This window comes from Varroa destructor, unplaced genomic scaffold (genome assembly GCF_002443255.2).
Source record: "Varroa destructor unplaced genomic scaffold, Vdes_3.0 BEIS01000007.1, whole genome shotgun sequence".
Taxonomy (NCBI): domain Eukaryota; kingdom Metazoa; phylum Arthropoda; class Arachnida; order Mesostigmata; family Varroidae; genus Varroa; species Varroa destructor.
In genome coordinates, this window is record NW_019211460.1 from 36,425,986 (window position 1) to 36,440,876 (window position 14,891).

The following is a 14,891-nucleotide window of genomic DNA, read 5'->3' on the forward strand; positions in this document are numbered from 1 at the left end:
CGACAGAACAGGGCACGACGCTTGATGATCCGGTTCAGAAGATGAACGTCGTCCGTCCTGAGCAGTAATGGAGCACGGCTGTAGTCGTATGTGGTAATTAATTCCATTTTAATGTTATCTGATAAAATGTCAGGACATTACGGAGAGGACACACACACACACACACACACACACACACACACACACACACACACACACGCACGCACACGCACACACATCTAGCCGCATATAAATATCGTGTAGACAGACGCACTCGCGCTCGCAGATACATCGAACCCAAAATGCAAGTCAGATGCGAATAAAATCAAGAAGTATATAATCAAGACAGGCATAAATGCCAGTTTTTTCGAGGGAGACTGTATTAATACTATTTAATGTGTATATTAACACGGGTAGTAACAGAGACAATTTTGATATCGTTGGCCTAAGTTGTACCTAAGTGATTAATGTTATTTGGTTGGAATTGTTGTATGTGTCGACACGGACATCTCTGACAGACGTATATCTATATATACACATCCCATTTCCTTAGAAGCTCGGGTCGAAACGCTTTTTCTTACACGCATTTCTAAACGCCTTGCTGATAGAAATAGTAGTTGAATTAACGTTATCTTATTGAAATTTGTTAGACTCTTTCTCGGTCATACAATAATGTACCACAGTTCAATCTGTGCTGCTTATGTGCGATGAAGTGCAGTTTCAAAGCCTACCCACATGATCTGCCGGCTAACTAGCTATGCAGTAATTTGTCCGTGTGAACGAATGCGCCCTCGTCCTGAATAACGTAAGGCCTATCGTTCGACGCAGTCGTCATCCAGAGCTTCAGTACAGTTTTTAGAACATCCAAATGAGCGTTTTTCCAAAAGTAGTATTTAGGTATGATGTCTCCTTCACTAAACACAGCGAAAATATTGTTTTAACGCAAAATGGAAGCGTTTCCTATTGTGGACTTTCGCAGCTGTGCAATGAACGTTTTCTTGCCTCGGGAGAATCAATGACGGTCTGCTACCGTGTTTCTGAAATAAGTTAGGAACCAATAACACCAATCAAGACCCCTGGCATTGTTATTTTCAGAAGGTTTTTATCTGACGTTTGTGGCGTATGAATTGTACTTAGGTTGCTCGTGAATTTGTAGGTAAAGCGAGCAGTTGTAATAGCTGATCTTTGCTTGAATTTCGAGAATGATCCGCCTGACTCTGCCATGACAGAATGGTCGCTCCCTTCTAAAGACATGGCTTTTTTTTCATCGACTGAAATACCTGTCACCCAATGGTAATTATTCATTTGTGTATCAAAGATCATATGTTAGGTAAAGCTACGTAGAGGTGGAGACCATATAACTTATCTGGTCATCTGAAACGTACACCAAGATATGGAGGACATACTATGTATTGTTCTCGGCTTACCTTAAGGTTTAATTTCGAGAATATTTTGCACAGATCCTTAAATTGCTTTCAATGGTTGGCATTTTAAAAAAAGGTATGCCCTTCTTTCCTCATCATCATCATCATCATCATAATGCCGGTAAAAACGTAAGGAATACATTTTGAATTCGGGCAAAATATTCAATCGTTATTGTTGTGTACGAGTGTGAACTCGTTTACAGTTAATAGTTGTTGTGCCTGATTACCTAGACCTTTGTAGGAATACAGCTTTCTCATCCTGACCTAATACAATTTCTCACTCGATAGAAGCAGCGACTTTTCAACTGTGATTTACTATGCAGCTTTCGTGCAGACATTGTGCCACAGTCTTACTGGAAAATTTTAATCCTTATCAAACTCATCATCCGAAAGGATTTTTGATATACCCTGTAATATTACCATATATATCTAAAAGGGACAATAGAAAAAGTATCGTTCGATGGAGTGATGTTCAATAGCGAGGAAGTTAAAGTGTTTTTTTTTTAAGATATCATGTAGTGTTCTATTGTATGTTTTCATAAATATTAGAGCTAGAAGAAAAAATTAATCTCATCGTCAAACCAACCGATGCCAGTCGCATCACATCTCCATCATCATCTTTGATGGAACCGCAAGCTGATCGAAGCTCCTGCGCTCTGAACTGTACTGGGGGTCAGGTGCCGGTTCGGCTAAAAGTATTAAACTGTTTTAAGGTACACATTGAATCGGACATATATCCAGGCTGGCTTCCCTATACGATTGCATGCTTTTATGCACGACGGACCTTTTGATAAAAACACAAAGGTGGTCAATAAAACAATTTTGGTGCAATAAATGTTTCGGCTTCTACGTGCGGAACTGCAGTAACATTGCATTAAACGGCGGCGGCGGCGGCGGCGAGATAACTTTGCTTGGGAAACGAAGATTAGAAGTGGCTCAAGTTAAATCTGTCGGCAAAAATATAATATTGTGTTATGGAAGAGCACAAATTAGCGATCCCTAGTTTTCAGCCGGCGATTTAATTGTGCAAACTCTCACGAATAACATATATCTACTTATATAATAATATGTACGACCAGACAGGTGATAGTGAAGATGGCACGTGCCGGCTAGCATGCACTCTTAAAAGCTTCGTTTACCAGCCAGTTGGAAGATGCATGAACAAGGGGTCAACAATCATACGATAAAGCCATTTATTTAATTATTGTGATTAGTACATTTAGATAAATCTACCGCATTTTGGCAGTTCATTAGCATAAGTTAAATATGAAACGTGTAGCAAATGACTGTTCCTATTAAGCTATGCCGCGTGCGCACGCTGCCGCTGCACGAGGCTGAATTGCTTTGATGTTTCTTTGCCAAATATTCATCCTGTGTTTGCCTATGAGGAACAGCATCAACGAACGACAAATTTGAGTATAATGAAAACGCACGACGAACGTCTAGATAAACATTCCTTGAAACAGGCCGCGTACTGAGGTTCATTTTCAGGACCGGCCAGGGTAATTGATAGTCTCATTTCTTTTCCAATTTTTGAACTCATACTACTATATATTTATCTCATCGTAGATACCCTAGAAAAATTACAAATGAACTTGTATAAGTAGGCTGTGACTGTTCAGCCTACTAAAAATAAATTCTAATTATAGGTACATCCAGTTTTACTATAGAACCACGCACTGTCGCTAGTCAAGAAAAAATCTCCCGGGGAGACCGTAATAACTGTAGTAGCTGAAATAAAATACGCTCGAGCATCAATATCCATTCCTCTACATACATCAACCGCAACGATACTTACGTGATGTTCGAGCACCTATTAAGCTACGGTCTTGCTTTTTAAGTCAACCGAATACCACTGCCCTGCAGCAACAGCAGGCGTGCGTTCAATTGCTGAGATCATTTTAACCGAAAAATTTCATTTTTTTTTTAATGTCTTTAGATTTCTCAATGTATTCAGCCGCAGACGTAGATTTAACAATATACTGACAAAGCAAAGATGATTTTTTTGCTGCTAATAATAGTTTCAATTACCACCTTAAAACGTAACGGAGGCATGCCAAGTAATCTACGAGTGTAAAATGTAATCGTTTTTATTCTGATCAGACGTGACAGGCTGCCGTTAGGAGCTTGAAAAGTTCAGATACGGATTTGGCATGCTTTTCATTGTTATCAGTAGCCACGAAAAGTCGATGTTCTTCAAATCAAGAACTCTTTCCGTAACACAGTTCTCAAACAATAGCCTGACTCGGAGACAACTTGCTCTGCGATTCGGAATAATGAATATCTCCCTTAGTCAAGCCTTCCACTTGCCTTTATAGCATTAAGTAACTATGAGTAAAAATTGGTAGCCCTTACAGGCGGCCGCCTACAGTAGCTGATCTGTGCTTGGTTCAACGGGCCTTTTCCTAAATGAAGGTATAGTAAGTTAGGTGGGTGCTATCGGTCGAGTGAAAGAAGGAAAGAATTTAAATGAGGCTAAAGAACACGGCGGAACCTTTTTCGGCTGTTGGCCGAAGGTGCGGTCTCATCAGGCACCGTTACGTCAGAATGAAACATTTATTGTTTTGCAGTTCATTTCACGGCTTCTCCTAACATTAATATAACATTCCTAGTACAGCGTAATAAATCTATTCATAGATTCTGCGACCTCTGCAGCCCAATCGAAATAGAGTATCTTACAATTGACGCGCTAGTAACGTTAATTAGCAGGTACCAAACAGCTACTGTTGAACGATACACCGTTATGGGCTGATAAAACGAGAAATAATAACAAAGCTGATACGGGCAGACTTCGTTTCGTGCTGGAAGTTAACCGTATGATAGTATGCCCAACGGCGATACCGAACGTAACATTCGAAACATGGAGTATGCTCAAGAAAAGCCAAATATATAAGGCCACGCACTGAAGACGCTGTAATAAATTACAATTACTTCACTTGGAAAAGCAGAGAACCCACAAGAGGGAAGAGGATGGTATACATATCATTAAGTAGGCATAGAGCCTTCTATTGTAATAAAAAAAAATAGTCATTAATGATCGCGCTTAAGCTATTATGCTGCTCGCTAGGGGGGGCATATCTCAAGGTTCGTAGGCACATGGTTAAGGCCTATCAAAGTCGCACTTGTATGTTCAGACAAAAAGCTCGAAACAGCACGAACGGCAGCAGCCATTTCTGACTGAAACCCGATCAGAAATCGTAAATCAACGTATTCAGACTAAATCAGTCATATAAAGCATGCAATGTTCACTAAACCATTATCCACCCTTCTGTTTCATCACGATGAATCCCATAACTTCAATATGTCTAACAGGGCGAATAACTGTTAGAGTTACGGGGGCCATCCTTGATTAACCCACAAACTAGAGACGGTCATAAAACCAAAGGTTTCAGTGTTAGTACTCATTATAGTTTTTTTTTACTAGTTATATATTTTTCTATAAATTTCATATCTATGCTGACATATAGTGGTTAAATATCCATAATAAGGTAAAAATATCCATCCACAATGTGCACGCCTTCCATTGCGGAAGATGTCGCCTTTTACCAGTTCTAGGGGCCTGAACATTTTTGACTATAGTAATGATAAAATTAAAACGAGAACTCTCTTTATATATTATAAAAAAAAATTTAAAAAAAAAAAATACTTATTTGAACAGCTTAAAGCTCTTTGCAATCTGTTGGGCACGTTCGGTACGACTTAGGTCGCTCAGCGAATTGATCAAGTAACTTGATTGTGATACCCTTTATTTTATAGTTCTCATCGACTCTGGCTAAATAGATAACTCTCACACAAATCACAATTAGTTAACTTTAAGTGAATCATTATTTATGAGTTGTAGGTGCTTGAACTTACACTTTCGATTGTTTAAAGCTATGTTTCAGTAAAATATTTAATAGCCTCTGGAAAGGATAGTTTGTAGGCCTAAGTTGCTACGAGATTAGAGATTAGTTTCGTTCATAATCAAACGTGCTATTACCCATGAATCTAAGTGACGGCAGATCCATACTGTAAGCGCGTACCGAAAACCTGTATTTTGTTCCAAAGTTTGGCGACCCCATATAGAGAAAAACGTCGGCGATACTAGATAAACTCTGTATGCGGGATTCCCTATACGGAATTAGTTTATCTCCTCGGCATACATCTGAATTTAATAGCTTATAGCAATATATTATACGTTCATTATAAGTGATGATAATGTCGTTAAAGATGCGGCAGAGTTACGCGTGAACTTGGTCAGGGGTAAATGAAAAAATGGTTATTATTATACACCGTATTACTGTAAATACCATTGTTCATACTAGCGATTATATATATATACCAGATATATTGTTGTTGTAAGCTGCCCTCTTTGGCGCGATAAAGATTAATTTGACCTGACATGTGGATAGCACACATTTATAGAATGGCTTCTTCCTTCAGCTCTTCAGGTTTGTTAGTTCATTGCTTCGCTACGTTGTTCAGGCAACGTACGCTTTTCGTTTCGTCCCATATCAATGCTAAATGGCGTATATACGATCTCACGTCTTCTTAACATTCGGCCCTTTGAATACTCGTGCTTTTCAGCAACTTTTCCTTCTTCGTTTCGTCTACACGTATGTACCAGCCGGTCATCGTATGCCCCAGTGCCTAAAGGACCATTTTTGTTTACGTACGAGCGTAGGCAGGCGACCACAGTTGTTCTGCAAAACAATGTGTCGCTGTTATTTTCTAGCGCTACAACTTCGCATGGCACCGTGCTCATTTATTATAATATAATTTATCACCACGGCGCTCGAGCGCCTGTTTATCTCGAATAGGAATAACAGTTTGGAAAATATACACCAGGTATATGTATACGCTCATTTACGCTAGTATGTATAAGAGAATGCGTGGAGATGATGAGAGAAGATTCAACTATTCCAGCCTATAGATAAGCCCTCCAAAATATTTAGTTAGTATTTGTCGACTTTTGTAGATAATTAGTTGGCGTCCAGGGGCAAACCTAAATGTTTGAGGCCGCTGTTAGTAAAAACGAATACAATTTGATAATGAACAAAGAAGGGCGTGCTTCGAAAAATAGCTCAATCTATATCTATATGTTTGTCTACCAACTTCTTTTCTACTACTATTAAATTGTGTCTGCAAACAATTGAATTTGGTACACCGTGTAATTGTTGATATCTCTAAAAAAAAATATGATTTTGATGTTAGGGTAAGAACGCTTTAAATTGTGTGCTGTATTTCCGTTAATCAGTGTTGTTTTTCTTTAACAAATATTACATAATTCGTGTTCAACTGAAATAAGAAAAACAAATGCATAAATTCGGTCTGCTGCAGTAATTCCCACGTTGATCACGACAAAAGCAAGCATACCGCACTACGGAAGAAATACCGAAGTTTCAACATAATACAACGAAAACTCCACGACCGTGTGGAGCGCTGGGTCGGTCGATGCTGTCCAAAGGTCCCGGCTCGTCAGTCAGAAAAATTCGTACACTGTTCGCGGAGGCCTTAGGTACATGTCCTTTGCCATGAAAGTCACACAGTCACACCTCTCTAAGGCCAATCAGTTCAAATTGGTTGACTGGTGATGCCGCTTGCTCTCCTCAGAGTGAGCGGCAGGCCGTCCTTCTTTGATGATATTCTGTGCAAAATGAGGATGCGCCCGCTGTGTGTAGAAGCAAATTTTTGGCTGAGGTTCCAGTTGTCGTGCCAGCCTACCTATCTAAGTACCGCAAGCGTATCACCTAGGTAGTTTATCTACGTGTTCTACAAACTTCTATGCAACAACGAATAGCGTCGAATATTTGAAGGCAAACTTTAAGTGTTCCGGGATAATGGTACACCGACCTATTATTATTATTATTATTATTATTATTATTACTACTAGCCGATCAGTGTTAAATTGCTGTCGGAGGACGTAAGCATAGTCTGCTTGATCAGTTATTATACGTGAGGCGTTATTGAGGGAAAGTCCAGTAAGCCTCGGCACTACAATACCTGTTCGCACGTTTGTGTGAAACCCTTTGCAAGATCTCAAAGGCAATTTTTGGAACGAGCCTCTGAGCGGTCTAGTCCGCGAATCGAAGGTCTTAATCGCAGTGAATGGTGGTGGTAGTATCAAATAACTACGACCGTCTAGACTGACATTTTTAACAAACTCATCGAAATGTCTGTTTTCGTTTAGGTAAAGTCTCAAAAACATGTGGAAAACATAATTTAATTCAACAACAACAACAACAACAACAACTCCTTCTGTACTCAGAAAGGCTCTATTTGATTCTTCCGATAGCAGGAAATGTATATATAATCTTATTTGTTAAAAGCCATTTTATGAAAGGATAGCATTATAAGCGTATTAAGGGATTGGCCAAAGATGACCGAAAGTGAGAAACAGCATATCTTTTGGGTAGATGTCCGTGGGCGAAAGTTATGCTTTGTCAAAAATTAACGAAAGCCAGCACCCATGAGAAACACAGTTTCAAGTATGATTAACGCGTGCTACAGTGTAACATTTTTTCCATATACAGAAACAGTATTCGTCCACTGCCCTATACGCTCGCGTCCGTCTACCAAATCGACTCAGATATTTTATCTGCAACAGATTGCAGATAAAATATTTTATCTGTAACCAGAGCATTACAATGCACTTGTCTGTCGAATTGGAGCGTGGCCGTTCAGCGTCTAACGAAACATGAGCGGCATCTGACATGTGGACCCTTTTTGTATAAGGAGTAGCCACTCGGGGCTTGTTTCTTGAAGTTCCTCGGTGACTTATCTTGTTTGTATGCACGCAGCAGCGTCCAGTAATGAAAGATGTCAACTGATTTGCTCAGATGATGCTGGTTGGTCATTCTCCCGTACGGCCGTATTTTCTCCGGCCAGATCGTATCTTCTTAGCTATCGCTAGCTCGAACTCGGACGTTCCGACGTAAAGAAGAGCTGAGTAAGATTGATGCAAGTATTGACATAGCATTTCTTCAGGTAGCTTGTTTGAGGCCAGTTTGCAACACGCTCGTGGGCGAATAAATACATTACCGTTTATGCAAGTTTGGGCTTACGCGTCTCGTCGAGATGCAGTGAGTTCCTTACGCCTATGTATTGTATGGACCTTTTCTAATAACTTCTGGAAGATGAAAAGACGATTGTCATTTGTAGTTATAGCGGCGGGTAACGCAATAGTCTTTCAAATAAACTAAGCAGGCCTTGTCTATTCTTTTAGAAAGTTTCAGAGATACATAGTTTGCCATAGCTTTAAACCCAGAAAAAGCTACTACGTATTCTGCAGGCCTCTTCCTTTTTAAGCAAACGAAGTTCAAATTAGCTTATGTAGAAATTCTGTTTTTTTAATCTACCACTTTATGATATAGCTGTAATGTTGTCTCCCGTAGGAATATGATTATACAGTGTTTTCTGTTAGAAAGTAAATAAATGAAAAGGTAAAATAAAGCGTCGCGGGGGGGGGGGGGGGGGGGAGGAGCGGCGGGGTAGACATCTCCTACCTCTAATAGTACGTATTCTTGCAAACGCACAAACGTTCAATTATTTTTATGACCCAGACGAATAATTTGTTTGTTATTAATTAATTAACATGGTAATTAGGTATATTACAGTGAACTATTTGAATTCTCCGTGGTTCCTCTGCGCCGTTATTATCATCATAATTAGCTACGCTGAACATCAATATTTTCCATAGCGTCGGCTATCGGTTTGTGTAAAGCACAATCTAGCAATTTCTTCCATGCCTGCCTTCCTTCCTTCCTTCTTTCTTTGTTTCTTTCGTTCGTTATAATTATATCTGCTCTATTATTTATTACCGGTATATAAAAATACCCCCTTTTCCAATGTATTGACAAACAAAACTAAGATGAATATGGGTCTATATCTTATATTATATAAGGTAAATCACTAAAACGACAAATAAACATGAGCTTCGAATCGATATATCCAAAAAAGATATTAAGCGCTTTAAAGTCAAAAATATTTTTCATACCTTCGAATCATATTATTAAGTTAAATTTGATTGATAACTTTATGTTATTTCCCTTGTCATAGCATAGTCTCAAGACTGTGTCCCAAGACATTAAATAATAGAAAATTAGATAAATAATATGCAAATAGTTTAACGGAGTTTCAGTTAGTTTAACGGTTAAATTAGTTAAACGGTTAAATTAAAATTAGTTTAACGGTTTTTCCTTATCAATTTCGTATAGTTAATTGATAGCGTATGATATAGCAGCTTAATTAATGTAGTTCGATTATTTTTGCGCACTTATTTGTTTATTGATTGAATTTACTGGCCTATAAGTGTACTAACTCTAAATTTAATATAGAAAATGGCTATTCTGATTTCAATGGTTTTAAGCGGTTTATCTTTGATTATTATTATTTTTGATTTTGAGGATGTGCAAATAAAAATGGATTTGAAAGAATTTATATGATTCGGCCTCATTTTTCAACTTATCTTCGATTTTTGTGTTTTTTTGTGGCTTATATGTGGAAAATTGTGACTGCTGAAGTTATTCTTACACCCTCTTCATTGAAACGAGAAGTTTTGCAGAGACTTAAAGAGATGATGATCGCCTGATGGCGCAAGATGTGGACTATGCATTGAAATTTCCCGTTCCAATTTTCTCTTTTCTTCAGGGCAGCTAAAAATGTGTGTGATCTGCAAAAAAAAACGCGTCTTTCCGATCATTTCGAATCAGTTTTCTATAATGATTTGTTGTAATCTTGCTAGCCGTTGACGCTGGAGGTCCGAATCCATTGCTCCGCCAAACAGCACCAACTCATAATGCACGATCCTTCTCCAGTCCCAGTGAATTTATTTTTTTCCTATTTGCACATCATTGCCGGATGCGATCTACTTCCTATTGTCTGTGTACTTTCGCGTAACATCGAGCCTCTTTCTATAGCCAGCTTTCTTCAAATTATTTGAAACTATTCAATCGTTTCTTAGCGATATTACAACTCGGCCTCGCTCAGCTTTCACATGAGACTTTTTCCGTGATTGGTCGACCACTACCTTCACATTAAAATTTCCACAGCGAAAGCAAGAAAGCCACCTCTAAATAATTTTTTCCGCTAACGCATATTTGAGTCATTATAGCTCAATATAATTATTAATAAATAGCGTGAATAACAACATTCTCGATCGTTACCTCATCAGAGGCGTCATTCTCAGCGATGCAGACGTTATTAGCGATGTCAGAAAACAAAGGAAACCATCATCTACGAAAGGACTCGGATGTTAGTATGTAGTATGTACAGTAGATATCCGGCTAAGTTTGCTTTTCATAGCCGCCTGATATAAAGCACAGACCCTTCGGCGGCCTGAGCTCTCTCCAGTGTACTTATACATATATCATACAGCACCTATCGATAAGGTTGTTTACTTTTCCTTTATTTTTTTCCACACGATCACTTCCGTATTCCAGCTACGCGCCCTAGTCTCCGGCTCCCTTCAACGTCCAGGTTGTGTGTCGCATCTAGCCACTCTCCATTACGAATGATGGCGAGAAGGTTCTACTATGGCAACGTTCGTATTGTCAGTGAAAACGTTGTGCTTATAAGATTTGGTCTATATACTATGATAGAGACGTCTTCGATGGACACGTTTTCGACGACAGTATGAGTGCTTCGTATCTTGTGAGGCATGACACTCTACAGCAGATATTCCCTATGGGCTTAATATGGGTACATGTCAAAAGTCGTTTAGCGGTACAATCTTTACTGCCTATGTATCTGCTTAAGCTAATATCGTTTGGACGTATAAATGTCCTACTTTCGTACTTGCGCTTGATGATTGGCTTGAAGCTTTGGTGGCGGTCTATCGCCGACAGGGCATACGTACACCTGCTTGGAATACTTGTTGGTCGCGTAACAGTTTATATACATAATACATCTATGGAGGGGATGTTAAGGATAAAGGCAAAGAAAATGAGTCGTTCTCGCAGCCTTACATCCCATCTGGCTCGTGTGACGATCTATCCAAGTTGTTTCCGACTTCGTCCTCGTATATCACTGAGGCTGTTTTAATAAACCCTTTGGCCTTTTCAGCTATAGGATTTCCAATGGCGGTAAAGTTAAAGATTTTTCATCTTTATATCGCGCTATTGGTAGGTTCAGTTACGTTCACTTTTCAAGACCACGTAGTTCAGCCTGGAAGTATTTACTAGGAAACTGGTCTGCCTATTCTAAAGTGCTACGTCAAAAAATACTCTGTAGATAAGTTTCAACTTGTAGCTAAAGTAGCTAGAAATTGAGTAGCCTTCGGAGACATCCTGGTTGAGTATATTGCGAAGTAAATAATAATAAACTCTGCACAAAAAGTTTTGTCCCAAAAGCCATTTTCATGTTCAGCTACACGAAAACATATATAAAATCAAGATCTAGCGTACATCTGTGGTGCGTGCATACCTTCGCGAATTGGCGTTTTCTTCAAGACAGTGAAATGGCAGTAAGAAGAGTATTGTTACGCGTTGGGCAATACGTGGTCGCAAACATTACATCAGTACACGTTTCTATAGACATCGAAATTTACCACGAGGTCTTGGCCGAGGTCACTGAATCGCAAAAGCGATCAAATGCTTTGAATCAGTGTTCCACAAATGTACGCACAGCTGTCGTGTACTTCGCGTCCTTGGCGAAGTTTACAATTGGTCGTAGAATGCAAACAAATACTCGCACTAATTGCTTCATTTAACGGGCTTCCAACAGTAATTCATGGTCGTGCATTTCTCCATCGTTCTCGTGCGGGTTATGCGTTGCATTCCCACCTTTGGTAAAGAACAGTACTCATCAAAAGCACTCGTTTCTCATTTTCATTTGTATTCATTTGGTTGTATAAAGAAAATTTCGGTTTTATGTTTGCTAATTTGTCAGAAGGAATGATCGACCTTAACCTTCTATTAATTACCTGCCATGCACTGGGGCTGTTTATGACAGAAATGCGGAACGTTACAGATCTTGCACGTTCACACCCTATGATATCTTTTCATTGTTGTGAATGCAGAGATTGTACCCTCAGCAATTGTTGTTCTAGAAAAAGTAACTGCTATGAGCCAGACAAACAATGGGTTCTTCCGAAAAACAGCCGTTTAGTTACGAATGACTTATCTCGCTCAATAAATTGCAAAGTGCACAATGTCTAAGTGACTTATCCGCAAGCTAAAAAAAACATGCCCTTCGTAAAAGTCAACAAATGTAGAAATCCTTTTCGGCCTTTTAGTCCAAGGTTTCGACTCGGCCTGTATCCATATTTTTCAGTTGACTTTCAGCACACTTTTTTTTTGTTTGCGGTAAAGGCCAATGTATATTTTCTAACACTTACTCATAAAGAGTAACAAAATTTTACATTTTATATGCTACAGGCCCGACGAAAAAAATCGTGATGGAAAAATGCACGTTTGGGAAAGCGCATCTGCACGTTATTAACACTTTGCGTTACATCGCAACACTGTTCAGTGGGGTGCGCTTCGAACGACATACTACTACTACACACAGATTATTACGCCTGACATTTTACTTGCTACTGCATAAAAGGACTTGTCTACATATTGCCATCAAAAGCAATCAGTGAACGTGTTAGAACTAGCCATTGCACCGGTTAAGATCGAAGGCCCTTCAACAAAACGACACGAAAAGAAATGATGCCTTCTGATGGAAAATCCTCATACTGAGGACACTGGCCGAAAGGCACAGGCTGGTGAGGATAAGCACCAAATGACGAAAAGTTAACCTGTATAAGAAAAGGTCATGCTCACGCCTTGTTCGGTTTCTGAGAACAAGTCAAACCTAAAAAACATCGCAAAACATTCCTACAAGTGGACACATACTCGACCTCGGTACTGTTAACAATGAAGACCTATGAGAGAACGCTGTTTATTTTATTGTTTCATACAGCGGTTTGTACAAATCTGCCCCGTATACGCCGTGTATATGCCAGTCGACTGTGGGTGAAGGTTGTTGTTTCCTGCTTTCGAGGCTATCGTTTCGAAATTCGTCAAGCACGAAATGACCTATGCAGTCAAATTTCGTTAGTTATATATAGATAGTTAGACAGCTGTTCCTTCCTGTGCTGGTTCATTTGAAGAAAAGATGCGAAACACTAGTAAGTTTATGATCAGCCCTCATTCTTCTCTCAGCGGCCATATGATATTTCGCCTGATGATTTGCTTTCAACATGAGAATTACCTCACTGAAATGCTTTGGTCTCCTCACAAGTACATATAGTGTAATGGCCATAAAACAGCTTGCCCTTTTCGAAGTATTCCGTCCGGTAATCTCCCCGTTCTCTTTTATCCGCCCTTGTGACACCTGGATTAATTTGTTGACTGCACGCGCGATATAGGTATGTAATACAACTGGTAAGTATGCACGTTCAAACTTACCTATGAGAGCATTGTGTATATATACACACACCTATAAGCGTCTGCTCCTCAATGTCTGAATAGCGGTGGCAGCCAGAAGCCTATTCTTCGTGCCATATAGAAAACATCAACGACGCACTCGTTCCTCGTTCGCTCTGCGGTCGCCAAAGCACCAGCAGCCGTTTTGATGTAACACGGCTAATTGATTTGTATGCTATAGCCAATCTATTTTAGCTGTGGTTTGCTATGGCCCTGGTGGTACACCAGGCCTGTATTATACTAAACTCGGTGGCAAACGTGAAATCGGCGTCCTTCGGTAACGTTGCCATTCGACGATATCAACAGCACAAAGGAATAGAATGCACAGATGGACACATTAGGTTGACTTCGATATTCGCCACTGATACTAACTATATTTGCTAGAACGTGAAGGCTAATAGTACATACAGTACACTACCTGTGTTGTTCCTATGGTCAATATCTTGAATCGACGGTGGATGTTGGTAGATTTCAAGACATCGTTAGGTACTTCACCATTATTATCATCATCATCGTCAGCTATTGCACACACCTGAAGATTAATATAGATGCTTTCAAAACACGCCCTCGTTTGCATCTATACACTTCTATTGGCTAATTCTTGATCATTTTAGGTTGCAAATTGCCGGCGATGCTATTGTTGTATCTCATCGGTACATACAGAAGAACCGCCACACAATGAGAACCACAACGGGTTTATATGGCCAAACGCAGTTAGATAAAAGGAGCAAAAAAGTTTTAGGTTCCTGAGACAGTTAGTGGTGCGTCTATCTGCATTTGCTCTAAAATTTAGCTCCTTCGGCAGAATCCTTAATGTGACCATTCTCACTAAATGACCTCTCGAAATGGATCGGCATACTGACTTTTTTGTGATTAACTCTTCTGTTCGACGATTATGTTATTGACATTTCTGTCTGCGCTCGCTGTGACCGGTCGCATAAAGGAGCAAGCGCACTTGATTGACTTGTTTACAGTATAATAACAAGAGCCTTGTATCCATTTCTGTTTCCCTTTATCATATGCGGTTTCTGTATTTGCATTTCGCCGATCTATCGGCCCCTCAGCAAATGTGAACGCTTTCTATTTCGGTTGCCGA

At 39.6% G+C, this 14,891-nt stretch overlaps 1 long non-coding RNA gene across 5 annotated transcripts in view; it reads right to left on the bottom strand.

The window, feature by feature from the left end:
• LOC147754655 (uncharacterized) overlaps window positions 1-14,891 on the bottom strand; it is a 108,955-nt gene that overhangs the window by 70,996 nt on the left and 23,068 nt on the right. For 2 of the 5 annotated variants that reach the window (XR_015316741.1, XR_015316744.1), the window contains exon 3: window positions 2,583-6,085. The exons of the other annotated variants lie outside the window; for them this stretch is intronic. This is a non-coding gene — a long non-coding RNA (uncharacterized LOC147754655). Of the gene's footprint in view, window positions 1-2,582; window positions 6,086-14,891 lie in introns of those variants that run through there. 5 annotated transcript variants of the gene reach the window in all.